This window comes from Schistocerca gregaria, chromosome 2 (assembly GCF_023897955.1).
Source record: "Schistocerca gregaria isolate iqSchGreg1 chromosome 2, iqSchGreg1.2, whole genome shotgun sequence".
NCBI lineage: Eukaryota > Metazoa > Arthropoda > Insecta > Orthoptera > Acrididae > Schistocerca > Schistocerca gregaria.
In genome coordinates, this window is record NC_064921.1 from 552,942,889 (window position 1) to 552,962,141 (window position 19,253).

The 19,253-nt window shown below is 40.5% G+C and overlaps 1 protein-coding gene across 1 annotated transcript in view; it reads right to left on the bottom strand.

Moving 5' to 3' along the window:
- Nucleotides 1–11,963, bottom strand: part of LOC126332318 (uncharacterized) — a 51,210-nt gene extending 39,247 nt beyond the window's left edge. The window contains exon 1 of the transcript XR_007563617.1: nucleotides 11,931–11,963. The gene's annotated coding sequence lies outside the window, so the exon portion shown is untranslated. The remainder of the gene's footprint in view (nucleotides 1–11,930) is intronic.
- Nucleotides 11,964–19,253: the final 7,290 nt, after the last annotated feature.

The following is a 19,253-nucleotide window of genomic DNA, read 5'->3' on the forward strand; positions in this document are numbered from 1 at the left end:
GGAGTACGCTGACATGATGGACGATACGAGATCTGCTATTAAATTAAATTCCACAGATCTAAATACAGAGGGTAAAAACTTTAGGGGAAGACAGAAATTGTAAAATACACTAAATCTAACTGAGAACTTTGTGTGCAAGTAGTACTCCTCAATGAAGATTTTGTCATGGGCTATAGAAGGTATGCATCAAACCGGTTCTACGGCTGATGACCACATAAATATATGTGTTTCGTTAACCGCTGTGCTATACATGGAAAGGGATAGTTCGTACTGTTATCGTGTCTGTGGTTTCCTATTACAAGCCAGGGAGAAATGAGAATATTCCCTTGTAGCCACCGCCTGTTTTATCTCGTCGTTATGGGTCCTTCACAGTTTATATGATGGGGACCAGACGTTCTTTATTGTCTAGGTTAGGTATTAGTACAAAAAATTATAAATCGGTTACGATGAGTAGTTAGAAACCACATTATCACATAGGCCTGCCGACTGCCAAGTTCAAATGGTTCAAATGGCTATGAGTACTATGGGACTTAACATCTGAGGTCATCAAGCCCCTAGAACTTAAATCTACTTACACCTAACTAACCTAAGGACATCACACACATCCAGGCCCGAGGTAGGATTCGAACCTGCGACCGTAGCGGAGGCGATGTTCCGGACTAAAGCGCCTAGAACCGCTCTGAAACACCGGCCGGCGACTGCCAAGTACACCATATTGTGCTTAAGACAATTTTATGGAGCAGTATCAGGACATCGCTATGAGTTAACCAACAGCAGTTAACGAGTATACCACTGAGATCGTCAATCGCGCTGCGTCTCTACATATGCTCGGTATAGACTGCCAGGAAATCAAAGACATCCGTTCATATTTTATACGACAGGCTTCACACGCGCATTCCATTTCATATATAGAAATTACGGTACACAAACAAGACTAAGATGACTGAGGCTAGATGCTATAATATCACAGGCCAGATTGTTTACCATTCCGTTTTCCTTCAGGTACTTATAATTAAGCCGAGATGCCACCAACTGCACGAAACCAGTTCTTGTTTATATCGATCTGACATTCTTTGTATTATTGATTGGCATAGACAGCGGATCACTCAACAAACGCTATGAGAGGGCTCTTCACATTGTCTAATAGGTGGTTTATAAATTTTGCATTCAGGCCACAGTCTTTCGAGTGTTTTGATGTCCTCCATAGCTTCATTGTCTATGTTGATTATCACTGGAATCTACCACAGCAACACTTCTTATCATATTCTGAAACTACTGATATAGACAATAGGTGTGCGGTAAATCAGGGATAATGGGATGGGCTCTGTTCGCTACCACTGTTTTTTGGGATCAAGTAAGGAGCATAGCTCTCATAGTACGCTCCCAGTGTTCTGTTTTGTTATTAGGTTCCAACTATTTGTTCACTGACTGTGGGAACTTAAAGTTTTACGTCCAACGAAGAAACAGTCATTTCATGTTTATGACTGTTTGAAAAGTAGTGTAACTGAGGAGATACTAAAATAAAATTCTCTGTCGAGAATAAATAATTGTCTCATATATCGTTGTATTCGGCAAGCTGTACTACTTCGCCCTAATCACTTATAACTATTACCACTTTTTTATTCGCTCTGGCAATAACATATTTCTACCTTTTTTTTCATTGTTATTATTCTGTTTCCCTTGGTAGCTCGAAGTACAGCAGACGAGTTGAGGAATAAAATAAAGAAAGACTTCATCCACTGAAATCATCCACGACAGCCAAGAGCATTACTGTTGAGCTTTCATGTGACATGCGTGTAAGGGGCAGTAGTTGAAACAGGCTGGTTTCGCATGAAGCCTTTAAACTGGCAAAGGCATTTCTGAACGCAGTGCAGTCGGAAGTAGTAAACTATCTTGAGAAGTTATACTCCTACTGTATAGGAATGAGGCAAAAGCTCTTTTTACGATTAACCATTGGTCGCTTATGTTTTCAGCACGTTATGTAAATAACTAGGAAAGATCCAGCCACTGTTTAAGCCTTATTCATATAATCAGTTATCGAGACTGAGCCCCCTCACAAAAAGTAAACAAGAAAAAATGCTGTTTGTAATTCACCCAGGAAATTGTTATGGAATGGATAAAAAGAAGCTTTCGATGATCGTGCACTAACCACAGATATTTGAAACTCAGTTACAACCTTCTAGGGCCTTCGTCATGGACATACACGGAAGAAACGTCACATCAATGGTTTGCTGATCAAAAACCGAGCATCACTTCAGCCTATGGTATAAATAAATGGAACTGAAGTCAGCGTGAATTCGCGTGGCTGGACGAGCATTTAAACATCGCCCCTGCATTAGTTACTGAACCTGTTTGCATCTCTTCCACTGGCCGTCAAACGCAAAAATAGTTATGCGAGTTTTTCTTCTTCCTGTATCGTATTAATGATTTTGATCATTACCTACTTGCTCTTTTCCTACTAGACAGACGTACCGATAGTTCCATTTTATCTGCAGTTAAATCCTCTACAATATAGACATTTTCGATGTAAGAGAGTTCGTTTGAATAAATTCTTCGCATTTATAATAACTTATTAAAGACCTTTGCCTTTCAGGTTCATTAAACCAGTTTCCACAGCTCGTCGATCCAACTGACCACTGGAGTTTACGTTCAGCTGCAGTTGCTTCTGACGAACGTTACTGACAAAGAGAAATAAGCATGAACACCGTCATTCTTGTGAATTTTTCATGTCTGAGGATCCTTTCTGACACATGTATCATCTAAACCCTGCCTTCACTATAGTTAATTACCCAGCAGGAGTAATAGTAGCGATATGGAAGTTGTTTTTGTTATTCCATAAAATGACATTATTGTCAGTTCGAACACAAAAACTTGATGAATATCGTTAGTTAGGTAGAAAGACATGGCTGCAGCTCAATAATTATTCTTACATGTCTTTTCATTACAGTATATCAACACAAATTTTCGTATGAGGGCTTGTTGAATAATAATGGCTACAAATTTTTCATGTGAAAACTCTTAAGCTTTCTAATGAAAACACTCTTTATTAGCATTCTACATCTTTATTCTTCATATATACACGTTTACTCCTCAGCATAGTCGCCCTCAAGACGAACACAGTTCTCGCAACGAGAAACCAGTATGCTGATGCTACCACTGTAGAATGTCTGACATTGTTGACGTTAGTACTACCTTGCCTGCACCACTTCATTGCTATCAAAGTGAAGTCCTCAAAGCTGTTCCTTCGGCTCTGGAAGCTGATAATGACAGACTGGGACAAAGTCGGAACTGAATGTACGATGATGGATGACGATGAACCCGAGGCGTCAGATTGTTGCAGACGTCGGTACGCTCGTGTCTGGTCTGGCACTATCACGCTGGAGGAGAGGGTGCTTTGCGTGTGGACTAACACTTCGAATTCGTGATTTTAGTTTTCTGAGTTTTTTCTGAGGCACAGACGACGTTACGTCAGACAACGCCATGTTACACATTACAGTTCGAGTTCTTTTACCGGCAGTTTGAGTTATGGAAGCGGAAAAGTTCACTAAATGATATATGTGACACGTATTTCTTCAGCCGATGTAGACAATAGAATAAAGAATTCTGATGAATTGCTTTTCAGCAAGTCCTCGTAGCTGAAATTTGTTCTGCATCTAGGGAACGGTTATCATTCTGAAATGTTCCGCACTAGTCGGGATGAATTTCATAAATTCATTTTTTTTTTTTCATTTATATCGCCATATTCAATAAAGTCTTAGCATTATGTCTACTTTGCATGGGTTTCTTGTCTGCTCGATTTACCGACTATATCAAAACCGCCAATAGTGTGCGTTACATTTCTTTCAGTTTTTATCTCCAATAACATTACTGCCGTCGTTTTTCAGAACAACCTGAGCATGTGTTTAACCAGTTAGTATCTCCTTATTTATATTCATAGGTTGTTAGATGTATATTTCTATATTCTAAGCCTGTAATTAAGGTCTACTTATTTTTGTCAGCTTTCAGTTACGTGTCACTGAAATTACTTACAATTTCTTCATATATAGTTACACTTGTCATAAAATGCCTGCATCAGACAGCCAACTGAAGATTGTGATGCAGCTGTGATTGCTTCCGTATTTGTCCAATGGCATTTAATTATATAACAGCTGAAGAGTTCACAGACATCCATTATAAATACAACTGCATTTAAGTTTTCGTTAATTTCATAAACTGTCATTTAAGAGTAGTACTTAAAGATATGTGAAATGTAAAGAGAGAAATGCATACTGGACCGCGTTCCCTGCCAAGGATGGGAGATGTGGACAACAGCAGCGGCGGGTCCTGGTGAAGATACAACGACTCTCTGTTAGATTTTTACTAATTCACAGAACTCAGAATTTCTTCTATATAAGATCCATTTTCTGGCACGGTGCGGCGTTCCCTCGAAATATTCCAGCATCGTAGCTGCAGGTGCATACGTATGGCAGGTGGCGTGATTGCGCTGCTCGGGTCACGCTGAGGTCTGCGGTTTGAGAGGCAGTATATGGATGCGCTGCTATCACAGGTGGCAACTAGCGGTTCTCTATTGCTGAAGACGGCGTCGTTCCAGTGGCATGGCGATGGCGTTGCCCAGAGTGCAAGTCTGGTCCATCTGTGGGGAGCAGGAGGAGTCGGATGGCCAGCCAGAGAAGGCACCATTTGTCCTGGCTTTCAGCTATTACATGTGTTATCCAGGAAGGACAAGGCCAAGCCACTGTGTCAGTTGTAAGTCATCGGTGTCATCGTTCTAGTCAACGTGTGAAGGCAGGAACTGGGTATTGGGATAGTACGAGGTTAGCATGAATGGATGTAATGTATTTTGTACAATTAATACGCAGTTGGTCGTTACCAATATTTATGTAAAGCTACAGATTAAGAAAAGTATTCTACAATTGAAATGTAACAATTGATGACATGGAAGTACAGTTTTATTGTGTCAGAATAAAACTATTACAAGGCCAACAGAAAGATAAAAAGCGGGAAAAACCATGTTTTAAACAATAATCTTTCAACTCAGTTTGTAGCCTGATTTATTGCATATGATGAAGCAATCAGAAACTATCATAAAAGAAGATAAGTTGATTCCACCGGTTTTTGTTGCTAGCGAAAGAGGTACGTTCTACACTCTTGGAATTTCTTGCTTTTTGTGAAAATCGTTGATGCCTTCAGTCAGCAGCACTGCCATCTCGTTTTCACTCAATCGCAGACAAGTCAGCTCCTTAGGATGAGCCGACACACTTGCAATTCTCCTAGTTCTTGGGACAGTCTGACAGGACTGGTTTACATAGACTCTTGGGTTTCACCACGTAAACTGCAATAAAGAGAAGGAATATATTTTAATAGAGTTAGAAACTATTAATAGAAATATATACTATTTCACATTTACTACTGATAACACAGTGATAAGTCGTTAACTTTTTACATGGCATGAATTTCATTTTTCGCGCCGTTATGGTCGCAAAACATTGAGATTGTGGAAGATCTCTGTAAAATATGCACTACAGAGAATGTTGTTTCCACATGTACCAATAATAGCTCCTTAGGGTCTCGTATTCGTTTAGACGTCCCCAGAACGGAATGTACCTTTTTTTGTTCATGCGTTTTTAATAGGTTTTCCTTCAATGGACTGGGAACTAGCTTGTCTGATCTAGACCCAAATATTTATGAAGACATCTTTTAACAGGCGGTGACTGTTGTTGCGAGTACTACTGTAATCTGGAGCACGCGTCCTAACTGCTGACAAGCGCCCTGTGTAACCACCATCCTATCCTTACTGGCATTATAGTAGACACATCTCTGGTAGGTGGACCCTGCGTGTAAATCTGATACTTGGTGCATTTCGAGAGAGTTATGATGTCACTAGACCAAGTTCTTCAAGGAGGGTAATGGTCCCCACATGCACGGCATTCAATGAGCCACAAGTCTGTTCTGCAACGTGCCAAATCATCATCAAATCTGGGCATCAATTTCGCAACCCTTGGAGAACCTGGAATTTGGGAGTTGAGGATTGATGACCACCCCTGGTCCCTTGAGACCGTATCATCTTGCCCTACGTAAACGACCTAATGCGAGAACGGCGAGGCCTGAGGCTGTACTAACATTGGAATGAGCCAACGTGAAGTAGGACAAAGCGATTACTATCTTCTACACATGCAGAACAGCCACGGAATTCCCCCGGCCACACACATGCACACCTAGTACAGATACTGTGGATGTACGAAAAATATTTTATATTCAAAATGCGTACAGAAGGAACATGGCCGACGAAAAAGGTGTGTAACCAGTAATAAATACCTGGAAAATTTTATGTGTAAAGAATTCCATCTTTCTATGAACAACTGAAGAGTCAGTCCTTGCTATTCAAGGGGCGAATTTTTTTCACATGGATTCAATTACAGTCTCAGTTCGATAGTCTCAACCTAGCCAAAAAGTGTTTAACTGGGCGCCTCTGAATCTCTATAGCTCTTCTCCCTCTAGTCAAAGCGTATTAAGATAGTCAAGAAATTTCAAGCATGATCGTTAGAGCATGTAGACTAATGAGTTTTAGCATTCCTTTCCCAATGAGGGTGTCGAAAGTGAAGGTAATAACTCGCATTATCTTTGACCATGAGTCTCATATTAACAACAAAACTTTTTCGCAGTTTGAAGACAGTCTCTTCAGGCAACATTGCTGGAAGAGCGCACTGAATACCATGTTAACATTAGTCTGGCAACAGCAGGGGCAAATGTTAAAGAAGCAAAAATTGTCAAGATAGTGGCAGTACTTCCGACACCGTTGTGCATAGGAGCTGTGGATGACATTCCACGCTGAGCTTGCTTTCAAATGAATGCTGGATTTTCACATAACAGCTGCAATTCTAGTAGATCCAACTGGGCATTTCTACGTTCCTCACTTCATTAACAATATAAACGCATTGTATGGTCCTACTTTCACACACTGACCTCCTTTTCTTTTGCTTGGGGGTTGCATTGTTGTACTTGATCATGAACGGCACCTGTCCATTATCCTAAATATGTTGCAAGAGTCAGTCTATAGTAAGAACATTGTCCTATGTGTGTAATTGTCAGTACTTTCTGGTGGAGCTAAGTGAGATTTCTACTTATTCATTAACGTATATCGAGTATTGTTTATGTACACTATTTACACTCTAGAAATACAACAAGTTACAATGAAAAGTATGCCCTGCCTCACATTTTATAATGTTTTATTGTGTCTAGATCTAGATACCAACCAGGCAACACAATTACTGTCAAAATAAACCCCACAGCACGAATATCTGTTGCCTATTAAAATATCTCCTGACTAAATGTTGAAACCAAAGCCCATGTAGGACTTCATGTCGTGTTATATAACATAATTCAGATAATAGAACTCAGATTCTGCATTGTATAAAGATAAAAAATGCATCACATTTAAGAGTCTAACAAATAACAGGAAAGAAATGATTAAATATGTGCAGGAAATTGCTCTGAATAGTTTTGGTGAAAAATCTCAATGAGTTACAATTTTGTAAAGTGCTGTATCTTGCATTGTTCACAGAGATGTAACAATTTGCCGTTAAAGTGTAAGGTAAGGATAAACACTTTCCCTTGATAGTGTGATTTAACTCATATTCTCACATTCACTTTGAAACCCTTCCAAAATTTTATGGTCGACTCTCTGTGGTTATCTTGTCAACAATGCACACGAAATCGTGCTATTGAAAGTAACTTACCCTTCGGTAGCAGGTTGTAGCAAGAATACAACTTGTTGTCTGCTTCGACACAAATGGTATCCTCGTCTTCTTCCGCGTACGATGCCGCCACCAATTTTCTCACAGCCGGGATGGTGTAAGCTTAGGGACTGATGACCTTAGCAGTTAAGTCCCGTAAGATGTCACACACATTTGAACAGTTGAACTACACTGAAATCTGTATCAATTTGCGGATGTGTTGCAGTTCCGTCACGCTGAATGATTCTCTTCAGTCGGTCCAGTTACCGTTTTACGGCAGCCGATGTCTGTGATTTGATGTTTTATCGGATTCCTGATATTCACAGTACACTCGTGAAATGGTCGTACTGGGAAATCGTCACTTCATCGCTACCTCGGAGATGAGGTGTCCCAACGCTCGTGGGCCGTCTATATAACACGGCTTTCAAACTCACTTAAATCTTGTTAACCTGCCATTTTAACAGTAGTAACCGATCTAACAACTGCACCAGACACTTGTTGTCTTATACAGGCGTTGGTGACAGCAGCGACGCATTCTGCCTGCCAATATATCTCTCTTTTTTAATACGCATGCAGCATCTTTCGTTCTTCAGTGTATATATTTAAAATTACACCGCACCTAGGTCCTAGGTGTACTATCCTCTAGGTACAGTTCTCTCACCTTCAAAATGCAAAGCTGTTTAGACCAAAGTGCATAATATAAACGATCAGTGGCATATATACATTTCTTTTCTTCAGGATTTGAGCCGTACTGCATTATCAGAAACTTCGTTGATAGAAACAAAATCTTCATATCTTGCCTGTGCGTGAACTGTACCGTATTAATAAAAAAAGCGTTATGAGCTGTTTGTAGGAACTCACTTTTTTACAAGAGCTTTTTCTTCTCATTGCACATTTAACAAGTACTGCCCGTAAGATGCGTGTAAGATGTATCCTTCAGCTGTGTTGGTGAACGGCAGTGGTCGTTTCTTCTGGTTGTCCTTGGACCACCGCAACTGCGACCAGTGCTGTAGAAAACAATGGGCATTATTACAGGTTGCAACGTTGCCTACTGGCTGTTGGTGCAACTTTACCATCTAGCACTCTGATACTATTGTCTGGTAATGTGACTGCCTTATGCTAGGTTGACAATACGGACATAAGGTGCAACTCAGATGACTAGTGACACAACTCTGCCACTTCCTAATCTGTCTGCTCTGGATGGTAATGGTACTCCGTTGTCTAATAGACTCTAAGTTGTACATATATCCAAAGTAACTGCTATTATGAAAGCTGTAGCAGCAGCTTACGGCATATTTGTGACATTTGTGTAGAACGTTAAAAGATGTTTTGTACCACAACAATAGACTGTTTTCGCTACCTAATTGCTGATATAACTCAACATGTTGCTCTTAACGGAACAAAATGGATACTGCGAAAGATAATGTCAAGGGTACGACGAGGAAGTGTCACATGCCAACTACTGATCACAATATATCGGATAAAAGAAGAAGTGCTGCATACTTAGAGTGGTAGTTTAGATCAAACCATTAGAAATGTCCAGTGCAAATGGGCTCAAAACGTTTTCCGTAAGAGCTATGAGCAGTTTGGGAAACTGTAAACAGTAGTCATAGTTCTGGGTAAGTACAGCACATACATTAATTCTAACTGAACCACTATGTATTGTGAACAGCTTGTGAAAACCATTTACATTCTAGCTTTTTCTCTGCATTTGCCAGAATAATGGGAGCCTCTTATTACAAAGACCAATAGCAAACATCATATTGAGAATGACCTTAGGCGACGACTCACAAATGCAGGTCATATGTAACACCCGATGTCTCATGTATTTTTCAGCTACTTCCTTTCATGAGTTTATAACCATTTCTCGTAACTACAAATGCTTATGAATTTTGTCATTAATTAAATTTCATCGAAATGTAATGTATGCTCGATGAATAAATAAGAAATAATTACATAGATCGTTGTAGTAAATAAGCTGCCAGAGTCAAAGAAATTAAATTCTACTAACACGAAGAACATATTTCACGGAAAAATAACATCGTTGTCGTGAACGCACACAGTCGTAGAACAGAGGGCAGAGATGAGTTGCGAAGCGTCTATGGTGTGGTAGAGACATGTGTGTGGGCCCGCAAATTCTAAATGGAGATTGTTATCGAAATGGTCTTACAATATGTATGTGGGAAGGAAAAATATAATTAAGTCAGGCCGGCCGCGGTGGTCTCGCGGTTCTAGGCGCGCAGTCCGGAACCGTGCGACTGCTACGGTCGCAGGTTCGAATTCTGCCTCGGGCATGGATGTGTGTGATGTCCTTAGGTTAGTTAGGTTTAAGTAGTTCTAAGTTCTAGGGGACTGATGACCACAGCAGTTGAGTCCCATAGTGCTCAGAGCCATTTGAACCATTTGAATTAAGTCAGGACGTGCATGGACACAGAACACGAACGCAAGAAGATGTTGTAATTAATGAAGAGTGCTGTGTGCATATATTTTATTCAAGCTGCTCACTAATCAAGAGGAGCATACCGCCATTAATGAATTCCGTAATAAGCATTACATCGTACCAGAAGCAACACATCGCAAAGTAAGATATAGCCAGTGTTGTTATATATTCGTAACAGACATACCAGCGTAATAGTAACTTTTTGATACATTCTTCAAAGCAAACTGTCCACATTAAGGTAGTTAACCATCAAGTGCGTACTACTTTCAAACCACAGCTTCCGAGAAAGTCGTAAGTACAAGAATAGATAAAATAAATTCGATCCAGTTAGTGTTACAATTGATTTTAAATGAAATATCATTGTAATAAAATGCCATACTATCTATAGTTGTTCATACAGTGTTGCACAACTACGGTAATGCACACAATCGGATCAAACTAGAAGTGATTCAAATGCAATTCGCATTTTATTGACAAAAGTATGCTGGCTAACTGATGGTCAAAGAAAGTTTACTATTTTATGTTGTGTTCTGTAAATAACTTTACTGCATATGTCTACGTAGCATCAGTATTGGCAGATAACAGTTGCCTTAAATGGCGATTTCTATGGCATCATTTGCGAAGTAACCGATAAAGAATTGTTCTCCGTTCTGGTCACGATTTAACATATTTTCAAACATACAACATTATCATGAATTACGTACTACAACTTAGTTTCTATGGAGCGTTACCAGTCGTTGCAGAATTATAATTAACATTATTGCAGTCTAGATTAACGTATTCAGTGTTCGTGTTACCCGTGTTTTAGCATCTAAGCTACCGCGAGTGCATTTCATTTTTTTGCCCCATTACCTTTTTGCCCAGTATTTGCGTGATTAGCTTTTTACCAAATTTAACTTTTGACCCCTTTTAGAGCTGACGACCTTTGAACTCTGCAAAATTCGTTCAGACGACATTGACATACCAAATTACGGCTAACTACAGCAAAACCTCATTTTTTCCCATTTTTTTTACATTTATATCGTTGTTGCACACAGTCAACACTCGTGTGTTAACGATCAGTAACTCACTACGCTCTATCAGTAATCATTGATATTCGGATTACATGCCTTAGCCGGCCGGTGTGGCCGTGCGGTTCTAGGCGCTACGGTCTGGAACCGCGTGACCGCTACGGTCGCAGGTTCGAATCGTGCCTCGGGCATGGATGTGTGTGCTGTCCTTAGTTGGGTTAAGTAGTTCTAAGTTCTAGCGGACTGATGACCAGATATGTTAAGTCCCATAGTGCTCAGAGCCATTTTAACCAGCCATTACATGCCTTGTTCCCATTTACTATGGAACGGCAGGACACGTGTCACAAAAATCATTTCTCTAATCCAGGGACAATATGAAGAGTACAAGCTGCTACAAAACAACAAAATAACGTGATCTCATTTGATTACTCATTGGTTTATTGCATTCTGCGGATGATTCGAGATAGTAAACAACTTACGTAGACTTGATGTGTTTCAAAGTAGTCAAGATGAAAAAGTGCTCATGCCTGTTAAGGTGTGCATTTCATGATCCATGTGCAAAGGAATTTCTTTATTGTTCCCTTCCATATAACCATATCTCAAAATTCTGGCAGTGACCAATTCTTCGCCGAGCGTATAAATAGATTTTCACGCGAACTGCTATCTTTGAAATCATGTAAAAAGAAGGTGACAAAAAATGTTGATGGTGAACGAAAATTTATACGAGTATATCCTGCCAATACTTACCAGCAACAAAGAACAGAGCAGACTTCATTGTACCCGATAAGAAATACTACTGCTCTCGGTCTTACATGTTCATTTATATATGTTTAAACACCCAATGGCATCATCGAATTTTATCAAACCGTTCCTTTCTTATCTTTCATTCCAGGAAGTCTGGTTGCTGCAACAAGCAGCACATTGACTTCCCTTGTTTTTGGCAAGCTATGTTATCGTTCGTTCGGTCTTATTTATTAACAGCGCTATTTCAGCAACCGTTGTCGAAAAGACGGGTTATCATACTGCTCCGTTCACTTCCTTCTCGTTCGATGTAGCCGCGCTGGGTAGCCGAGCCATCTGATACATCTTTTCATTGTCCGTGTTTCTTCCCCCCGTCGGAGATTACAGCCCTCCTTCGGGCATGGGTGTGTGTTTTGTCCATAGCGTAAATTAACCTATGTAGTGTGTAGCATAGGGATCGATTAAGTCAGCAGTTTTGACCCATAAGACCTTACCACAAATTTCCAAATTTCATTGAATGTCATTGTAAAAATTCGGGTATCCTTCACCCTTCTCTCATTCGGTGTCATTCTAGTAGAGCTGAGAAAACACCGGTGTCCATGTAAGTTAACTCCCACAGCTCACCAACACAACTGAAGGATACATCTTACACGCATCTTACGGGCAATACTTGTTAAATGTGCAATGAGAAGAAAAAGCTCTCGTAAAAAAGTGAGTTCCTACAAACAGCTCATAACGCTTTTTTTTATTAATTCGGTACAGTTTACGCACAGGCAAGATATGAAGATTTTGTTTCTATCAACGAAGTTTCTGATAATGCAGTACGGCTCAAATCCTGAAGAAAAGAAATGTATATATGCCACTGATCGTTTATATTATGCACTTTGGTCTAGACAGCTTTGCATTTTGAAGGTGAGAGAACTGTACCTAGAGGATAGTACACCTAGGACCTAGGTGCGGTGTAATTTTAATTATATACACTGAAGGACCAAAGATGCTGCATGCGTATTAAAAAAGAGAGATATATTGGCAGGCAGAATGCGTCGCTGCTGTCACCAACGCCTGTATAAGACAACAAGTGTCTGGTGCAGTTGTTAGATCGGTTACTACTGTTAAAATGGCAGGTTATCAAGATTTAAGTGAGTTTGAAAGCCGTGTTATATAGACGGCCCACGAGCGTTGGGACACCTCATCTCCGAGGTAGCGATGAAGTGACGATTTCCCAGTACGACCATTTCACGAGTGTACTGTGAATATCAGGAATCCGATAAAACATCAAATCACCGACATCGGCTGCCGAAAAACGGTAACTGGACCAACTGAAGAGAATCATTCAGCGTGACAGAAGTGCAACACATCCGCAAATTGATACAGATTTCAGTGTAGTTCAACTGTTCAAATGTGTGTGACATCTTACGGGACTTAACTGCTAAGGTCATCAGTCCCTAAGCTTACACACTACTTAACCTAAATTATCTCAAGGACACACCCACGCCCGAGGGAGGACTCGAACCTACTCCGGGACCAGTTAGTGTAGTGTCAGCGTGCGAATCATTCAACGAAACTTCATCGAAAAGGGCTTTCGGAGTAGAAGACCCATTCACGTACCCTAGCGACTGCACGGCAGAAAGTTTTACGCTTCGCCTGCGACCGTCAACGCTGAAATTGGAAGGTTCATGAGCGGAAACATGTTGCCTGGATGTACGAGTCTCGTTTCAAATTGTATGGGGAAAATCTCATGAATCCATGGAACCAGCATGATGACAGCAGGGGACGTTCTAACTGGTGTAGGCTCTATAATTGTGTGAGACGTGGGCAGTTGGAGTGATATGGGATGCGTGATACGCCTAGAAATGACTCAGTCGGGTGCCACGTACGTAAGCATCCTGTCTGATCACCTGCATCCATTCATGTCCATTGTACATTCCGATGGACTTGGACAATTCTAGCAGGACAATGCGACACCCTACATGTCCAGAATTGCTACAGAGTGACTACAGCAACACTCCTCTGAGTTTAAACACTTCCGCTGGCCACCAGACTCCCCAGATATGGATATTATTGATTATATCTGCGATGTGTTGCAACATGCTGATCAGGGAAGTTCTCAACCCTCTAGTCCTGACAGCGCTGAAGGTTTTAAGGTGACAGTTCCATGCAGCAGTCCTTCAGACATACCATGTCGAGTTGAGGCACTTCTTCCACGATATTAGGCAGGTTTACCAGTTCTTTGGCTCTACACCGTAATATATACATTAAATCTGTGAGCGCTGTGTCGGATGGGCATGATAGATTCTTTTTCCTGTAACGGGAATGCAACTGACGCTTTCTGTCAACATGAAAGTAGAGACGAGTACTACTTGTTTGGGCTGATTCCAAGTAATCAATCAAAAACGTAAATGCAAATAACAGCAGAAAAACCGTAGAAAAGGCTCCAGGCGACTCTTCGGAGATCAGTTATATGTACATTTTAAGTGGCGAATCGATGGAGCGTTCCCATATTTAATCTAGTGCAACATTCTTTTTAACGATATGTATTAACAGGGCAGTGAAATCCGAGCTTCGAGCTAAACGCCCTCTCACCCCAAACCACTGTTATTTCAAATTCAGTGGTATGAATCGAGAACTAATAGGAGGTCAGGAAGTATGTCTGTTATGTTTTCTGATGAAAGCTGACAATGATGGCTGCTGAGGACCTGCAGTCTGTGTGAGTGCTAAACGCACTGGACCTATACCGGGAGTCATGGTCATGGACGCGATTGCGCATGATGGCAGGAGCACTCTCGCGGTTATCCCACGTAGCTGAATCAAAAGTTGTATGACCATCTGTTGATTCGGACTGTTTTGTTGCCATTATTGAATAGCATCCCTTGGTTGATTTGCAACAGAATAACGCTAGCCTACACAGCACTATTGCAACATTACATGCTCTACAGAGTGTCGACATCTTGCCTTGGCCTGGTCCTTCAACAGATCTGCATCCAATCGAGCACCATGAGACGAAAACTCCAGCTTCATTCACAGCCAGCATTAACCGTCCCTGTACAGACGAACCAAATGCATAATGCCTGTACGTTTGCGTATTCGCATTCAACATTCTGACTGTTAGACCCTTTTCTAATGTACCAGCAATGGCTTTTCTCGCGTTTACGTTAACCTGTGATCATACGAATACAGTCATTTGCATACATTATCTAGTCAAATGTATTCCAGAATTTTCAATACTGCCGGCCGCAGTGGCGAACCGGTTCTAGGCGCTACTACATGACCCAAAGAGAAGAGGTGACATTCAACGCATGTCTTAAAATTTCTGGTGTGCACTATTTATACTCGTCTGAAACTGTTTTTGTTTTCCAAAATCTGTATGAATAAATAGGTCTTTACACACTGTCTTTATCTTTAAATCGTTTTCTGTATGTAAAATATAGCTCGCTTCATATGTACAGTCTGGAACCGCGCTGCTGCTACGGTCGCACGTTCGAATCCTGCCTCGGGCATGGATGTGTGTGATGTCCTTAGTTTTGTTAGGTTTAAGTAGTTCTAAGTTTAGGGGGCTGATGACATCAGATGTTAAGTCCCATAGTGCTCAGAGCCATTTGAACCATTTTTTTCCCAGTACTCTACGTTAATGATTTTGAGGTTGCGATTTTTTCCGTAAGTGTATATTAGATGCTACTCCAATAGTAGATCGTTACTTTGTATATAGTTTGGAAAAGCGCGTATTTTGTTGGTCGCTTATATAGAGGTCTTTCGCATTTCATTCTTCGATGGAGCGCAAGCGGCTTGTTGGTAGTATGTATCACTGCCAGCAGACATGAGCTTCATTTTATGCTCAAAGTATCTACGGCGATACACAAAAGGATGACAGATATTCACAGATTCTGTTCTATCCGTGCATAGGAATGACTAGGTTTCCACGGAGGTTATGGCGTCATTGATAGAACATTTGCCAGGTTTTTGGAATTCACTGACTATTTACACCACCTTTCGTTTATGTATTCTATGGGTAAGACGTCGTCTGGTAGGACGGCCTGATATAAACAAGTGCTCTTGCCTTTTAAGGTGTGCATTTCATAGTCCATGTGCAAAGGAATTGTTTCCTTCCATATAACCATCTCTCAAATATGTGGCAGTGACCACTTCTTCGCAGAGTGTATAAACAGATTTTCACGCGAATTATTATCTCAGAAATCATGTAAAAAGAAGGTAACAAAAAAAATGCTCGCAGTATTTCAGTACACGCTGTACAAGATTTCTGTGAGCAGTCAAAACCATACACAAGGTTCTAACAATAATTAAAACTCCATAATTTTATACATCCATAAATGAGCCAACGAGACAGACTCGTTTCAGATTCATACAGGTTCTACTATTGACATATTTATAGTACATCAGAGCTTCATGTTATACCCCATTAAGTGTATAGTCTACAATTATGTTTCGTTAACTGCATTCCCAAGAGGGCGCACAACCCTTTTGTGAATAAATGATGTGCAAACATCGAGACCTGAGACCTTGCATTACTACCGTTACCTCTGGGCATGTTTCCGTTTGTTCTACAACCGAGTGTTGTATGCCACACACTAAGCAGACACTGTTTAATCGCATGGATTGCAAAGTAAATACAAACCTACACAAAAATTCGACTTAAATATGTGCTACATGCTGATGGGGTGGGTGAATGTTGCACAGAAACATTCGTTGGTGAACCACATTGTGGAACTTATCACATTTCAGTTGCATAACACACACAGAGGTACATTGGGCTCTGCCTACGTGTACTCCGTATTTTCATATGTGTTCTTGGAAACACCGTGGTCCTCGATTTCTCAATCAGCAACACTCCCAGCAGAATGTGAACACCTCAGTGAGTAGAAACACTCAACACAACCGTAAAGCTATGCTATATAGTTTTCCTTATCAAGCTTCTCTTAGAGGTCTTAACGGAACACATCTTATAATGCAGATAACGTTAACGGCAATAATACGTGAAAAATTATCTTTTCGTACACCGTTCTACAGAAGCAAAGATTTTGAGGGTCCTCCTATCGTTTCTTACAAAGAGTTTGAGGGTGTTCCTAATGTACTTAAATTTGTTAACAGACCAAGAGCTGGTCTCTATCTTAGCGGTAACGAATCAACTGGTAATTAACTTTGAAAGTATTCTGTCAATTTCTACTTGCAATAAAAACTTATTTAAAAAAAATATTTTGTGACATTTTACATATAAATAAGTAGACAAAATACAACTGCTTAAATAATTGGAAGCAAAAGGAAGAGGTATGCATTTCAACGAAAAAGCTTGACAGCATCCTAGAGAAAATTCAGGCGTTTCAGCTGTCTTTCAGTATTTAAGGAAGGCTTCATTTGACATATAGAAACGTGTTTGTTTCCAAAATCCTCTAGAAAGTTTTAATTAGCGTACTCTTTCACAACACAAAGCTGTTAGAAATGCGGAACATCTGGTCTCTCTGTCCATGAAACATAAAAGATGTCCCTACCACGGTGCATTTACTGCGAAGGTAAGTATGTAATCTGGAGCTGGGAGTGCTAAGAGAAGAAAATCCAAAAATTTAAAGTAACTTATTCTGTATAGTAGAATTTGCTTAATATAACATAACAACTCGCCTCCAACACGTCATAAGCATCGACCTTCATTAGATCTGTAATGGCGTCAGATCAAGCAAAGAGGTGTTATCCTGTCATCAACACATATCCGTACATTTACAAAGGACAAGTTGCATCTGCTAAAAATCCATGTAAAACTCTACACTAAGACCGGGATTTAGCGAGATTCGTGAGTCCATGGCTACAACTCTACCCATCCCGTTTCTATCCTACCAACTACACCCCTCACCCCTCCCCATACCCATCGTCACCATGGTGATGGGCTGTAGTCAGATTTAAATAGGGGTCTAAATAACGTGGAAGTCAGCTGATAAAAATCATTAACAATCTCCGAAACTTCCCTCAGACTCACTACAATCAAGAAGGGGAAAAAGGGTGTCACCCATACTTAACTGGCGTTTGGACTCCTACAGGACTCAAGGAAAGAGATGACATTCAACGCATGTCTTAAAATGTCTGGTATGCACTATTTATACCCGTCTGAAACTGTTTTTGTTTTACAAAATCTTTATGAATAAATAGGTCTTTACACATTGTCTTTATTTTTAAATCGTTTTCTAACACAGAAAGGTTGGTGTAAGTAAAGTATAACTCGCTTCATAAGTACAAAGTTTAGAATGATTACAGTTCATATTTTATGAGAATGGATATGAAAAGTTAGGAGATGCTGCACTATGATGGTTGATGGGTGCTTCCGCTGATGAAGACTAGGTAACAGTGACCCACGGACCGAATCTACGAGACAGTTGTCGGATGCTCCACAGTCTATCGTGAATGATTGCATCTGGACAGCGAGGTTGACGCCCTAAACACGAGTACGATGCCTCAGCATAGTTTGGTTGCATCTGAAACAGGCGTCACCTAGTCGTCCATTGCAATGCGGTTACTTGCAACCGTTGTGCAAAGGAATCAGAAAAATACAACACAACTTACATAGGTTGTGCTGAAAGGAATGGCGTTGGTAAAACGCAAGTATTCTTTTAAATAAATATTGTAATAATACCTTAAGCAAAAAAAGGGTCCATAATCATCTAGGGCTGACCCCATCACGGCACCGCATAACGTCCAGTACTCCACGAATTAATGTTATCCCTTCGATCAGAATCTTTTTCTGGCAACAGTCAACAGCATCGACATACTTGGAATAACGCATTATACACACACTTATGTCTTACAACAGATTTGTTCATTACCCATTTCTAAGATGGAACACTTCCACATTGGAAAAATATTCACTGTAACAAAGTTACAGTGAGACAATGTCTCTCTGTTTTCTCTGCATTTCCAGTACAGTTAAGTCAATAACCACCACACACACACACACACACACACACACAGCAATTCACATCGACAGTCAAGTCGCAGATGTGATTGGTGCTGGCAATGTGATAAGTCAAACCTGGGCGAATTTGTTTATGCATGATGCATACATTTAGTATCAAGTATACATCAATACTAAATTATCAGGCTCCTCTTCCTGTTAACCAATTGTTTGTCTAATTGATTTATGGACCCCTGGAGTTGAATTATGACCCCCAGTGATTATTCACCTTAGTTAGAAACCCCCTCCTCATCTCTCAACCTCTGGAAGAGATACATTTCTGTTGTCATCCCACCAAAGTCCAGTATAGAGTCACTTTTCCCCCTTTCCCCCTCTTGGGAAATCCCCCAGACTTAGTGTACACTCTTCCAGATACGTCT